Source organism: Macaca mulatta, chromosome 12 (assembly GCF_049350105.2).
Source record: "Macaca mulatta isolate MMU2019108-1 chromosome 12, T2T-MMU8v2.0, whole genome shotgun sequence".
NCBI classification, from domain to species: domain Eukaryota; kingdom Metazoa; phylum Chordata; class Mammalia; order Primates; family Cercopithecidae; genus Macaca; species Macaca mulatta.
The window spans coordinates 57,287,363-57,302,259 of NC_133417.1; the positions used below are offsets into that span (position 1 = coordinate 57,287,363).

At 40.9% G+C, this 14,897-nt stretch overlaps 1 protein-coding gene and 1 pseudogene across 4 annotated transcripts in view; both read left to right on the plus strand.

The window, feature by feature from the left end:
• The window catches only part of FMNL2 (formin like 2), a 316,097-nt gene that overhangs the window by 42,333 nt on the left and 258,867 nt on the right, over positions 1–14,897 (plus strand). The gene's annotated exons all lie outside the window — the stretch shown is intronic.
• LOC144333379 (nuclear migration protein nudC pseudogene) lies at positions 12,029–13,344 on the plus strand (annotated as a pseudogene).

Sequence of the window (14,897 nt, forward strand, 5' to 3'; positions counted from 1 at the left end):
TTCAGTTTCTCAGTTGCTCTAGCCACATTACAGGTACACAAGAGCTACATGTGGCTAGCAGCTACTGCATTGGACGGTATATAGGATAGAACATGTATGTCATCACAGAAAGTTCCATTGTACAGTACTGCTCTATGGAATAAGACTCTAATAAGTGGGAGTTTCAATAGAAGCTTATTCTTGCATTTGTATGAATCTGTCTGTGGCTAGAACTCTGGCATCCTATTACTTGGGATTGCTAAAATAATTCATACTTGCAGTAATGACCCACTGAGACCCTTGTTTCTCAAGTGGTCTTAAAGTTTTGAACTTAAAAGATGGGCTGGGTGCGGTGGCTTACGCCTGTAATCCCAGCACTTTGGGAGGCTGAGGCAGGCAAATCACTTGAACCTAGAAGTTCAAGACCAGCCTGGCCAACATGGTGAAACTCTGCCTCTACTAAAAACAAAAAAATTAGCCAGGCATGGTGGCTCATGCCTGTAGTCCCAGCTACTAGGGAGGCTGAGGTGGGAGGATCGCCTGAACCTGGGAGGTGGAGGTTGCAGTGAGCCGAGGTTGTACCACTGCATTCCAGCCTAGGTGACAGAGTGAGACCCTGTCTCAAAAAAAAAAAAAAAAAAAAAGTTAAAAGATAAATTCAGCCTGTGTTTACCCTGCAAACAATCTCACCAGCGCTCCAGACCTCTACCAAGTCATAGCGATTGCCTTGCTTTGAGGTGGAAGTTTATATGCAAGTATCTTTTTAAGTAGGACCATTTAGAAAGAATATGTTTGAATTGAGTTTGCTCTAAGTAATGTTTAACACTTTAATATCTTTTTCTCTTTATGGGAATATCAGTTAACAGCATTTATACTTTATTTTCAGAATACCAGTGGTTTTCTTAGCTCTGGAAGTACTATATCTTTAGATCCCAGTGTAGACTTAAATTAAATAAATCTGTTTGGCTGGCTTCATCTGGATACAAATGACTACGTATTTGTAATAGGCACTTGATTTCATGTTTAACTTACTTTTCTGTTTTTCCTCTGTATTTTGTTTTCAGAGCATTGAGTTAGCAATCGGAAGAACTCATGTTTATTCTCTTCCAAATCCCCTTCTTGCTTTCTTACTTATTAAGCATTGTCTGCGTGATTTACTTAGGATACAAAAAATGATCACAATGTGGTTTTGGCTCCGGAGGGCTCATGTGAAGTGGTCCATGACCTGTCTGCCTTATTGCTTTGTTGATGGGTTTGATAGAAGGTTAAGTGTGAAATGCTGTGTAGACAGTTCATTGTTACACAAACATCTAAATTATTAGCCTCCTTTTTAATGAGATAGATGGAAGTGTGGGCTATGAATGAGGTTCTTCATGGCGTGAGTTTTCTGGTGGGATTTTTCAAGAGTGAGAAGAGGTGTGCCTTGAAGCAGTTAAGTAGGAGAACCTACTCCAGATACTGAGAGGGATGGCTGGAGAAGGACTGAATAGACCAGCTACAAAAAAAAAAAGACGAAGAAGAAGCCGGGGCAGAGGAAGGGGGTGAATGCCGGGTATCTTTCTGATGACTGTATTGTGTATTTTCTAATATTCTTTGAAAACTTTGAGATCAGCAGAGAGGCTGAGCCCTGCTGATGAGGAAGGGAGATTTGTTTAGAGACCGATAATGATACTTTAGGGTGCATGCAGTGTGTCTGTGTACTAGGCAGGTGCCATTTAAGTCAGAAGCCACTTTCCTGCTTTAGAACAGGTGCTGGGATGTGGAAGCTGAGGATGCAAAGTTATCGCTCTGTGTTGGTTTATTGACCACTTCATCACGAGTACTTCTACTTCATTAGTGATCTCTGATATGACTGCTGGATAGTCTTCTTGCAGTAACTTCCTTTAAAACTACGGCGGTTTGTGGTGAAGAAAATTTATTTTCAAATTGTATTATTGCTTTTACCTGGTCTCAGAGATCTGGGCTGTCTTGATACAGGCCAGTGCTTAACTAAGCAAAGTGTTATGTCAGAATGTGATTACTATTCCATTATTTCTTCATCCTTCAATTTTGCTTTAATTTGCTCTTAAATTTGCAAGTACCTAATGTTTTTAAGAGTGTTATATATATAATTTTCCCCTAATTTTAAAACCCAAATACTTTAACAAGCTGCTCAACATGAAGAAAGGAATGGTTTGCATCAGTTTATGAAAGAATACCCTGTTCCCAGGTTGGGTGGGTGCCATGTCAATAGCTTTATTATGTATGGCAAACACAATGCTAAGAAAACTTATTAGAAACTGAAGTCTTAAATGCTTGGGAGATTATAATGTGTTCTGACTTCAAAATTTTAAGTTAAATTCCACTACTATTTTCTATGACTGTTTTCTGCAGTCTACTTTCTGTAGTCATAGAAAATAGCCATGAAAGCTATAGAAAGCTGTAGAAATAGAGAGGTGGGTGAGAATTTATTAAGGTGCCTTCAAACATATAAACTAGAAATAGATTCAGTTGTATCAAAGATAGGCCTAGATGTGGACGGAATAGTGAATGTAGTTTCTACTGCTACTCTTTCAACATGGATCTGTCTGGTTAATTGATACTAGTCATTCTCTGCTGCTATTTTTATAGCATTCATCACATTTTAATTTTTGTGGCCATCTCCTCCTGGACTTTGAGCAGCCAAGAATAAGGTTAATTCATCTTTGTATCTCTTGCATCTAGCATGGTGCCTGGCACATAGAAAGCATTCAATAAATACTGTACTGATTGAATGAAACAGTTTTTACAAATGTGTTTGAACCAAAGGCAGCCTATTGTTAACCTTGGTGAGCCTTGGAAGGCTTTTTGCTTGTGGTGATGTAGCGACTGAAATATTTTGTAAAAAGTGAAAACACCTTCAAATGATTTCTCTCTTTCTGCTCTTTATTAAGACAGCAGCGCTGTATCCACACCTTCCTAATTGTGTGTAGTCACTTCTTACCAGTGCTTGCCATGCTTGTGTCCTTAAAATGTTTCACAATTCTGGCATTGAGAAGCCAGAGTGAGGTGAAGGAGTTGCTCGTTGTTCCCCATACACCGTGGATTCTGCCAGCTCTGCACCTTGGCTCAGGTTTTCCCCTTTAGCTAGAATGCCCTTCCTCCTTGGCTTTGGCTGTCTCTTAAAGGATTACTCACTGTACCCACCCTTCTAGGCTGAGCTCACAGCTAACATATGTAATCTAACATTTGAGTCAGTCGAGAAAACTCTTATTTTCCTGCTCTATACACCCAGTATAGTTGGTTTGCAGGTGTCTGTGGAGTTTGTTTTATACGGTGCCTGTTGGGCTAGGGCTGCATTATAGCTAGCATCTGTAAGACCGTTCCAGTTTAAGAGCATGCAGGGTGGCGACAGCGAGATGAGACTGTCTGTATCAGCTTATGGCTTTTCAGTTTATGGCAGGTTACTTAAACTGAGCCTTAATTTTCCCATAAGCAAAATGGGAACTGAGTATGACTAAGTAGGGAAATGTATATAATGCCTAGGAATGGCTTTTGCTAGGTGCATAATAAGTAGAGTTTCCTTTTCTTCTGTTTGTTTCAAATGATGTAAAAGAAGCCTTGTTTTGAAACCAAGAGTTGCTAATCTGACCAAATTTCATGAAAGGATATTGATCACAACATAGTTGTCATCAGAGTTTGGTAACACCTGACTAATTTTCTGTATTGCTTTGGGATTTATTTAAGCATGTGAGACTGATATTATCTAAGGTTTTAGTTGACAAAAGATGAATAGCCTGTGAGGTCGAAATTATGAGAGCAAAAGACTTTGGAAAATTTCTGCCATGGCGTATTTCATACATTTCAGCTTGGTGTCCAGGGTTTCCCTGAGTAGAGGAGTTTGTGATATACAAGCTCATAAATATCCTTGCCTGTGCCCTCTTCCAGAAGGGAAAGCCAGATCTCCAGGGATGCTCACTGTTGGGGAGACAACGAGAGGAGCTTCTTGTTTGAATATCTTTGTTCACAGCAGAGATCATATTTGAAGTTCTTCCCTTCAGCAAAAAGAGCAGAATGGAAAGTGGTTTAATATTCCTGTCGTTAGGGTTTCCACTCTGTGTGGGGTCATGAGAGTCATAGTCTTTATTCTGGATTCTGAAATGACGGTTTGTTTTACTTTTAAAAATGCATCTCACAGGGAAATACAGAATTGTTCCTGTGAACTTCCTGGCTGCTATACTCAACACAGTTGCTGTGGCAGTTTTTAAAAGGAAATTAAAATGCAGTAATGCTTTAAATGTACTGCTTTAAGAAACTCGATAACTCTTGATTAGTCAGCATAGCAAACAGCAAAGCAGAACTTCTTTTTTTTTCTCTTTTTGAGATAGGATCTCCTCCAGCCCAGGCTGGAGTGCAGTGGCACAGTCATGGCTCACTGCAGCCAGGCTTGATAGATCTGCCCACCTCAGCCTCCTGAGGAGGCTGGAACTACAAGCAGGCACCATCACACCCAGCTAATTTTTGTATTTTTTTGTAGAGATAGGGTTTCACCATGTTGGCCAGGCTGGTCTTGAACTTCTGGGTTCAAGTGATTTGCCCGCCTCAGCCTCCCAAAGTGCTGGGATTACAGGAGTGAGCCACTGTGCCTGGCCTAGAATCTTTATATACCAGTTTTAACCATTTTGTTTCACTTTTTGAAGCACTTAATAGGAGGTAAATATACTTATAAAAGTAACATACTTAATAGAAACACACAATAATGGTACGCAAAGAACCAGCTCACTCGTACATTGTGCTCCATTTTTGTGCGGAAGTTTTTGTGCCAGCCAATTACATTTGCTTCTGTGGTAGATTTCTCTTCACTGGGTCAAAGGAGAGGTGTCATTAAGGAAAGCACATGTGTCTTTGTTTCCTCTGGGTGTTCTGATGTGAGAGAGCCCGGATTCTTCAGTGCTTCCTGGTGAGAAAAGCAGAACTTAAGAAGGGCTGAGAGAGGGTCCACTTGCCTCCACAGACCTCCTGATGCTCATAGAGGCTAAAGAGTCACTTTCAGCTCCGACTTTTAACTGCATTATTAGGGCTCTTAATGTATTATAGACTTGAACTTTGCCACGAGAGTAGGTCTCAAGTGGTCTCACCATACACACCAACACCAAGAAAGGAAACGATGTGAGGTGATAATGTTAATTAGCTTGATTGTGGTAATCATTTCACAATATAAACTTGTATCAAAAAATCACATATACCTTTTATATATAATTTTTGTCAGTCATACCTCAATAAAGCTGGGGAAAAAATAGAAGTGTGTCCATAACATTCAATAAATAATACAGTCATGAGCCACATAACGTTTCTGTCAAAAATGGACAACAGTGGTCCCACAAGATGATAATAGAGCTGAGAATTCCTATCATCCAGTGACATTATAGCTGCCTTAATATCATAGTGCAATGCATTACCCACGTGTTTGTAGTGATGTCAGTGTAAACAAACCTGTGCTACAAATGCAGAGCTCATATAATTATGTTCAGTACATAAAATACTTGATAATAAACAACTAAGTTACTGGCTTAACAAAATAGGAGTGTGGTGAGGGAGAGACCAATAAATAGGGCAGAGAGAGAGATAATAATTGTTTTAATTTCTGGGTGAGATGCTGATGTTAAATTTACCTCCCTTGGAAACCCTGGAAGGAGGATAAAGCAAGAGGGCTCTGGGAATCTAGTGGAAACTTTGTAGGTGTAGACACTTAAGTTAATCCTTTTTTTTGTAGTTTAGGGGGCAATAGTGTATTAGGCTCTAACTTTGGGTTTTGTGATTTCCTTTTATTAGATAAATTTAGTTTTCTTTTTTGGAGTTTCATTGTTTATTGTAATGATAATTGTCTTCATGCAGCATGTTGCAAGCTTAAAATGTTCCGTAAGAGTAACCTGGCATGGTGGTACACGCCTATAGTCCTAGCTTCTAGGGAGGCCGAGGTGGGATGTTTGCTTGAGCACAGGAGTTCAAGACCAGCCTGGGCAACATAATAAGACCCTGTCTCAAAACAAAAAAACAAAAAAAATTTCATAAAAGATAGCTGCTATTAATAATGGTATAATTATAATGATGTCTTACTGTTATATATCCAGAATGGTTATAGCAAACTTGGTGCTCTTTGAAAATTACCACAACAGTTAACCTTGGAAACCAAAGAAAGCCACTGAGGAGATCCTAGCCATCCCCAAACTTAGAGAAAATAAGTTAAGGCATTTATTTAATCTTTAAGGGTGTTATTTATGGTGGAGAAATGAGCAGAAGTCATCGTCAGTTTGATCATTAGCATCTGTTTTATTTAGAGAATTTTGACATCATAAACTAGGAATTTGTAAAACTCTGTGTGCATATTTTTCTACATCTGGGTAGCTACCATATGTTCTACAGATCTCATCCCTTACATTTCTAGAGTTGTACTGTAGGAACTATGTCTAGTAAAAATCTCACTCTTGGCTCACATGCATTTGGAATTACCCTTTCATATAATAACAAAATAGGGTATTGATTTCTGTTTTTCTGAATGCTTACTTTGTGTGTATTAATCTTTTTAAATTTTCATAGCAGCTCTGCAAAGTAGGCATTTTATCTTTATTTTCCAGGTGAGGAAACTGATTCTGAGGAGTAAAATAATTTGCTCAAAGTTTTGTGATAGTGGCAGTACTCTGGTTGGAACCAAGGATTGGCTGACTCCAAAGTCCATTTTCTCTTTATTACTTAAGGTTGTACTTACACATTTTCCTGAATTTATTTTTATCATGACTTGTCCTCACTCTAGAGTCTGCATTACCAGCCGCTGTGGTCCAGCAGAAGTTTGGGATGTTGAGGTAGGGCTTGGGCATTGGGGTGTAGACATCGGTATTGCTGGCCAGGATAGGGGCCAGGCCATGGAATGACTGTGGGTAGAACTCAGCTGGTGGGGAGGTATGGTCCATTTGATGGCTGACGTTAGTGAGAGGGCAGGAGAGTCCTCTTGATCAGTGACTAGTTTCCCAGGACAGAAGCAAAGCCTTCCCCGAGGCTTCCTGAGTGAAAGAGCATCCTTCAAACATCCTGCTGAAAGGTGGACTAGCTTCTCCTCGGTTCAGTGGAGGCAGCCTGCCTGGGTCCCTTGAGTGCTCTTTCATCCTGGGGCATCTTGGGATTTAGGAAGCTTGTATCTGAATTTTGGAATGCAAGGGCTTCTGGTGGGGGCCATTATTTTTTCAACTAAGATTGGCCTTCCCTGGTCTAGAGCCTGCACACCTTTCTAAAATCTCTTTTTCAAACTCTCTGCTGCTTCATTAAAGTAAGAAAAAATAGCTACACTCTAGATTTGGTTTCTTGTTTCTTCAGTGACATTTTGTCTCCTCATCCTAACACAGTTATCAACTAACCTAGTAAACTAACCCATGTTAGTGTAGCTAATATCCATAAATGTATTAGAGGAAGAATTCTTTTTTAGCAGGAAACTCCGAGGCCATGCTGCCTATCTTTGTCTAACTCCTTGGTGACTTTAGCAATGAGAATTTTAATCCAGAGGCTCCAGGGAGACACCTGCCCCACAAAGTGTGGGATTGCTCCTGTATTCTGTTAATGCCTATTTGTTAAAAGAGTTAACAGTGACCCTTGAACCACGAAAGCAACTCTTTTTGGTGCTAAAAGCACACAAGTGCCCAAGAATGCAGCAGCATCGAAACTGGAGATGAAGTGATTTGTTCTTGACATCAGTTGGCAGGTACATTCTCTTACAGAGAGTAAAGATGAAATAGAATCCCATTCATAGAAGACAGTTTGTAGGGAGGGAGGCTGGGGATGGGAAAATGAGCTCAGGCTCAGAGGCCTTTTATGTCTTAGTATTCTCACAAATATGCTTCCAATAAAAACAATTTGAAAGGCAAAATATAAAATTCTTCCATTTAGGAGCACCTTGCTGAGATCTATGGTGGTGGTTTAAACTGTGATGTGATTAGAACCATGCCCTATGAGTGTGTAATATGTTGTCGACCAGATGGTCATATAATGCTCACTGGTCCTGGTGAGTTTGAATTAGGGAGCTGGGGAAATCTTGGCTGAGAAAAGGTAGGATAAGGCAAAAGTATATCTGCTTGAGGGGCAAAGTTGCATTCAACTAATTTGGTCTCAGCAAAAGTTCGCCACAGAAATCTGTCAATATGTATTGCTTTTTACTATTAATTGGGGTTTTAGTCACATGCTTTGTGGTTTGTTCATGAAGCTTTTATTTAAATGACTTATGAGAACTATGAAAATGTTTGCTCTGAAGGCCTAAATTATGTTCTTATGCCGTGGATTTTTTTCAGATGATCAACTTACCCATGTGAAAATGCTTGAGCAGGTTGGCTGCCAAATTGTAACGAAAGGCTGTCAGCAGTGCCTCGATTTATCTTTCTCTCACCTCTCCTGGATATGCTGTCTGCTTCCTAAGTCTAAGTGGGATATACTCAGTCCTGCAGACAACATCTGTGCTTTGGCATCAGGTTCCCTGCCTTTCTTGGGAGCTTTAAAAATAAGAGTATCAGGAAAGGTTCCATAGTTGGTGACAATAGAACATAGGTTAGTTTTGGGCAAATGAGAAAATGAGCTTGTCTTTCTCCTAGCATACCCTGCTGAGATTTATTCCCAGCACCATCAAGGGGGCTATTGTAGAATGCAATCCCCAGTCCTCTCAGTGAAAGGGGAGAATTACAAAGTACAGAGTCTTATCCTTTCACTGTAATCCTGGGTGCACACTTGGATTCCTTATCTGTAAGTGGGAGTGTGGTCCAGATCTCATTCAATGTAAAGCTCTTACAAAGACCCTGATTTTTTTAAGGGAATCTCTGTTGTTGCCACTTGTGTTGTCATCTTCTCCCTGAGAATGTTTTACCATAGCGGTTAATAAGTTATGTGATTTTAATTACCTCTTCACTTGGAGGAGTCAGTGCCTGTGGTAAGTTGTTTGACCATTCATTCATTAACTCATTCAACAAACTCCAGGCTTTAGCTGACCACTTTTTCATGAGCGGCTTTCTTTGCTTGTTCTTTTACTTTGATTTTCATGCTTTTCACCTTATATGTGTCTATCCGTTTTCCCTCTAGGACTTTCATGACCCTACTTTTTCAGCAGTTCATTGTCTGTCTGATTTGATGTTATTGCTTTGAAGCCTGGAGATTTCTTACACAGAGGTGTTTTTCATTGACCTGGATAAACTCAGAAACAAGTTATTGCTGTCTTTTGGCATCCCCCCTCCCCATTTATGTGTTATTCACCATAGTCTTATTAAATATGTTAAGTAGTGATGCCGGAAGAAGTAGATTCTGCTTTCAAAATGTTTTTAATTTCTCTCAACAAAGGTAGAGAAAACCTTTGTTGCTTTAGGAGTCTAGGAGACTCCCCTGGGCAAAGTTTGCTGTTGTTTCTTCCCAGATTTCCCTCCCCCTTCACCATTCCTCCAAGAATCTTGAGGAACGATGATTTAAAAGAAAAAGGGTCATGAGGGAGGACTGGCTCATAGATATTTCATGAAAAAGTGTGGCTTGTCTTGGGGTTAAACCGTTCCTGGGAAGTAGGAATGAGCTCTTCATTGCTTTGTAGGCAGTCACAGCATATAAATACTGTAGAAGATCTGGGTTAAAAACCAAAGCCCAAGCTGTTATCTATAGTGTGCTGTTGCCAACCTCCCAGTAAAGTTTTAGTTTAACAGGCCACACTGTGGCTGATAATGATAATTTTGTGTTATCCCTATTGGACGAGTGGCTAGCCTGTTTCCACAGTAGACAGATGCTTTGCTTAATGACAGACACCAGCCCAGAGCCTTGCTTTGTAGTAGGCCTTTGATAAATGTTAGTTAGATTTAATTGCTTGCTGACTTGTTGAGTACTGAGTGTGATTAGATTAAGCCTAATATGTTGTAATTAAGAACTATCAGTCACAAAACAAATTTAATTTTTTTCTAAAAATATATGAAATGCAAAAGTTATAAAATAATTATGACTTATCAAGGGGAAAATTGTGACTTACTATACTTCATTCAGTAACTGAGGTTTGGTTCATTTCTACATTTGAATTTGAACTCCATGTCTGGTTGTTTTTTAAATGTATGTGTGTGTGTGTGTGTGTGTGTGTGTGTGTGTGTGTGTGTGTGTGTGTGTTTGGTGGGAATTGGAGTTGGGGTCTCTCTGTCATACGGGCCAGAGTGCAGTAGTACAATGATAGCTCACTGCAGCCTTAAACTTTTGGACTCAAGCCATCCTCCTGCCTCAGCCTCCTGAGTAGCTAGGACTACAGGCATGTTTCATCATACCTGGCTAATTTTTTTAAAAAAAATTTTTTTTGTAGAAGTGGGGTCTCACTATGTTGCCCAGGCTGGTCTTGATCTCCTGGGCTCACACAATCCTCCTGACTCGACCTACCGAAGCACTGGGATTACAGGTGTGGTCCACTGTGCTTGGCTGCACATTTTCTTTCAACAGTTTTTTCTGTCCTTTGTTGAAAGGCTTCATTGTCCTGCTGATAATTAGGCTATTATAATAAGAATTAGGAAGATTATTCTTTATCACCTGTTCTTAGATGACAAAGATTCTTAGAAATTCTTGCTGTGTTTATTTTGTACTTCCTGGTAATGTAGTTTAGATCTGAAAAGACATAATTGAAGTTAGCTCTCACAGAGGAGGAAAATACTTGTGTACTAAGGATCAGTTTAAATGACTCAAGATAAGCAATCAAAGAAGTGTTATCTTTACCATTGTATTAGTCTGTTCTCACACTGCTAATAAAGACATATGTTAGACTGGGTATTTATAAAGTAAAGAGGTTTGACTCACAGTTCGCATGGCTGTGGAGGCCTCAAGAAATTTGCAATCATGGTGGAAGGGAAAGCAAACACGTCCTTCTTTATATGGCGGCAGCAAAGAGAAGTATGAGCGGAGTGGGAGAAAAGCCCCTTACAAAACCATCAGATCTCGTGAGAACTCACTGTCTTGAGAACAGCATGAGCCTAACTGCCCCCATGATTCAATTACCTTTTACCAAGTCCCTCCCATGACATGTGAGGATTATGGGAACTACAATTCAAGATGAGATTTGGGTGGGGACACAGCCAAACCATATCAACCATATTCTGCCTAAATTAGACGTCTATCTCTAATCACAGCTTAATTATTCAAGTACCCACAGATTCTTCTTTTAATTGGTGATTTTCTAATACCATTGCAGGACCTTCTGATTGATAGTTTGTGCACAAGTTTTCAAAAAGAAGTTAGTGTCTCTTTTTAAGAGAAATTCGTCAACTACAGTGACATTAGAACCAGTGATTAAAAATTACTGAAGTCACATCTGTGGATGTCTATGCCTGTCTACTTTTTGTTTATAGAACTCATGACTATTTAAATGAAAACAGTCACCTCAGTCCTCACTAAAAACAATGATTATTAAAAATATAAAATTTAAGGTGGCTACAGAATGAGGCAATAAATACCAGAGAAATGGAGTCATGAGTAAAAGTATTAATGTTCTTAAGGCTTCTTTTTGATTAAAGTCTAAACATTGTTTTTCAATTCAGACTTAACAGGGAGGATGCTGCAAATGAAGGGAGCATTTTTTTCTATAAAGGCCCACACAGTGTCTTATGGTATCTTAGTACATTTGGGCTGCTGTACAGTAACAGAATACTATAAATTAGGTAGCTTCTAAAAAACAGAAACTTTTTTCTCATGGTTCTGGAGACTGGGAAGTCCAAGATCAAGGCATCAGCAGATTCAGTGTTTGAGGGGAGGACCTGCCTCCAGTTCAGAGACAGCCATCCTTTCGCTGTATCTTCACATGGCAGAAAGGATAAGTAAGCTCTCTGGGACCTCTGTTTTAGGGGCACTAATCCCATTGACGAGGGCCCCACCTTCATTATCTAATCACCTCCCAAGAGCCCCATCTCCTAAAACCATTACATTTGGGGGTTAGGTTTTGACCTATGAATTTTGAGGAGACACATTCAGTTGATGGCAGAGGGAGATACTTGGTCTTAGATACTTAGATTTTTAACTCTGAATTCTTGGGTACCTTTTAGAGATAAGGACTGATTTAGACTAGAGTCGTTGGGCCCAGCGCAACTCGAAATAGCGGAGAGAGCGCGAGACTAGAGCGCAGAGCTCGGGACGTGCATCCCAGCTGGCGCGATGGGCGGATGCAGGAGGAGGAGCAGTTCGAGGGCATGTTGCTGGCCATGGCTCAGCAGCACGAGGGCGGCGTGCAGGAGCTTGTGAACACCTTCTTCAGCTTCCTTCGACGCAAAACAGACTTTTTCATTGGAGGAGAAGAGGGGATGGCAGAGAAGCTTATCATACAGATTTTCAGCAACAACAATCAGCTGGCACAGAAGGCCCAGTGGGAGAAGAGAGCCCGGCAGGAGGCTGAGCGGCGGGAGAAGGTGGAGCGGGTGGCCAGGGTGGCCAAGGAAGCCAAGTCAGAGGCCTCAGGGCCCCAGATCAAGGAGCTAACTGATGAAGAGGCAGAGAAGCTGCAGCTAGAGACTGACCAGAAAAAGGATACAGAGAATCATGAGGCCCAGCTCAAGAACGGCAACCTTAACTCCCCAGGGAAGCAGGAGACTGAGAAAGATGAAGAGGAAGAAGATGAGAAGGACAAAGGAAAACTGAAGCCCAACCTAGGCAACGGGGCAGACCTGCCCAATTACCGCTGGACCCAGACCCTGTCGGAGCTGGACCTGGCGGTCCCTTTCCATGTGAACTTCCGGGGAAAGGGAAGGACGTGGTGGTGGACATCCAGTGGTGGCACCTCTGGGTGGGGCTCAAGGGGCAGCCAGTGATCATCGATGGGGAGCTCTACAACGAAGTGAAGGTGGAGGAGAGCTCATGGCTCATTGAGGACGGCAAGGTGGTGACTCTGCATCTTGAGAATATCAATAAGATGCAGTGGTGGAGCCGCTTGGTGTCCAGTGACCTTGAGATCAATACCAAGAATATTAACCCTGAGAATTCCAAGCTCTCAGACCTGGACAGTGAGACTCGTAGCATGGTGGAAAGGATGATGATGTATGACCAGAGACAGAAGTCCATGGGGTTGTCAACCTCAGACGAACAGAAGAAACAGGAGATTCTGAAGAAGTTCATGGATCAGCATCTGGAGATGGATTTTTCCAAGGCCAAATTCAACTGGCCCCTGTTTTTACCTCCTTGAACTCTTGGGGCTGAGCTGCAACCATCCAACTTTTTTTCCCACTCTTCTCTGGCCCTTGTGGGCCTCAGGGATTGGGGCAGGCATGGGACTGGCCCAGCACACAGGTCCCAGGGCATCAGGAGAAAGGCTGGGGTTTGGGGTCTTGTCTTCCCCAGTTGGCCTACTGTTACACATTAAAGCGATTTGCTTAGCAAAAAAAGAAATAAGGACTGATTTATTTCCTCATTTGTGATGCCAAATTGTAAAGATTAAGGTAATTGTTCTGTTAAGGTATGAAAATACACCACTTCTAAGAGACAGAGGCAGATAGGATATTGGCAACCTTCACACCCTAGTTTGAAAGGTACTGGCCTTTCTTGGCTGTGCTGAGGCATGAATAAATACCTCACTATTGTGGTTACAATAGTAACCATACCTTTGTTGTGTTTTATTTCTTCAATTACCATCTGTTGTTGCAGCCTTTAGCTAAAGCGCGGCTTTGCAAACTTCCACCTTAAGTCATAGCACTGTGTCTTGGTGAATTGATTATAGAGGTGGAAGTTAGTATCTTAAATTTGATTCAGTCACATATGCCTTTTGGGTGACTTCACTTTGGATCCTCAAAGGATGACTTAGAGAATGCCAAATAAACACCCTGGCAACTGGTAATGACCTTCTGGGAGATTCTGACAGATTGAGGTTTCACAACAAACACAGATAAAAGACAGTTTTTCAGAAAACAGTGGCGAAGGAACTGAATAAGTAAAGCGTAACTGAAGGCAGTAGAGGTAGTTGAGTGGAAATGCATAGAGCTGGGAGGAGTGGAGTTCACCAGCAAATGTATCTTGTGTATCTGGCTGGGAGGTGTAATTGGGATGGAGAAAGGAAAGGCAGCATGCAGGAGGGCATGTGATAGGAGTAGAGCTGTGTGCCAGGGGTGGCAAGTTGACTCTCTTGGATGGTACCAAGAATTTGTCTTATTGTAGTTAGACAGAGTTAGTTTTTGTTCTGAATGAGACACTGACTTTTCCTTATTTCCTGATAGGGGTTTTGAATATAGTGACTTGAAGCAAGAACAGTTATTGGAACTATGGTATCAGATTTCCTGAAGGTAACATTATTCATTAAATAATAATGTTGCTCTTTGAGCCCTTAAAATTGGCCTTTTTCTAGACTCCTAAACTCTTTATGTTCTTAATGAAATAACGCTGGCTAGAGCCCTTACCAAACTCTGACCAGAAACAGTGAATTAGAAGATACAGAAGACTGGGAGCTAGAAATTGATTTTTTTTTTCAAACCCATATTGTCTCGAAAACATCTACCTTAGGATCTATTCGCATCCTTCACCCTGCCAACCCCTTGATTCATTTGCAAGATTGCCACCCTCCTTGCTCTTTACAATAATTCATTCTTTAATTTCAAATTTTGGTGCTATTTTCATATTGTTTAAATGAGGTTCACCTACCCAACGTGGTAGCTATTTGCCTAATATCTTCGTTGTACCTAAACATTGTGGAAAGTGGTTTCTTTTATAAATTTAAAATGTTTAGCTTTTCAAACCCCTGTTTTCTCATCTTCCTTTGTCAGAGTTCTGTTTGAGGTGAGCAAAACCACTTGGATCCTGATTTAGTGGATGATTTTGGTGACATTAAGACTTTGAGATTGACTTTTCTCTCTCCCCACTCACCACAATGGGAATGCATTTTTCATCTGTGGGGTGATTTGGAGAATGACTGAGATGGTTATTCCTTTTTTCCTCCTGTTTCAGTCTGTTTT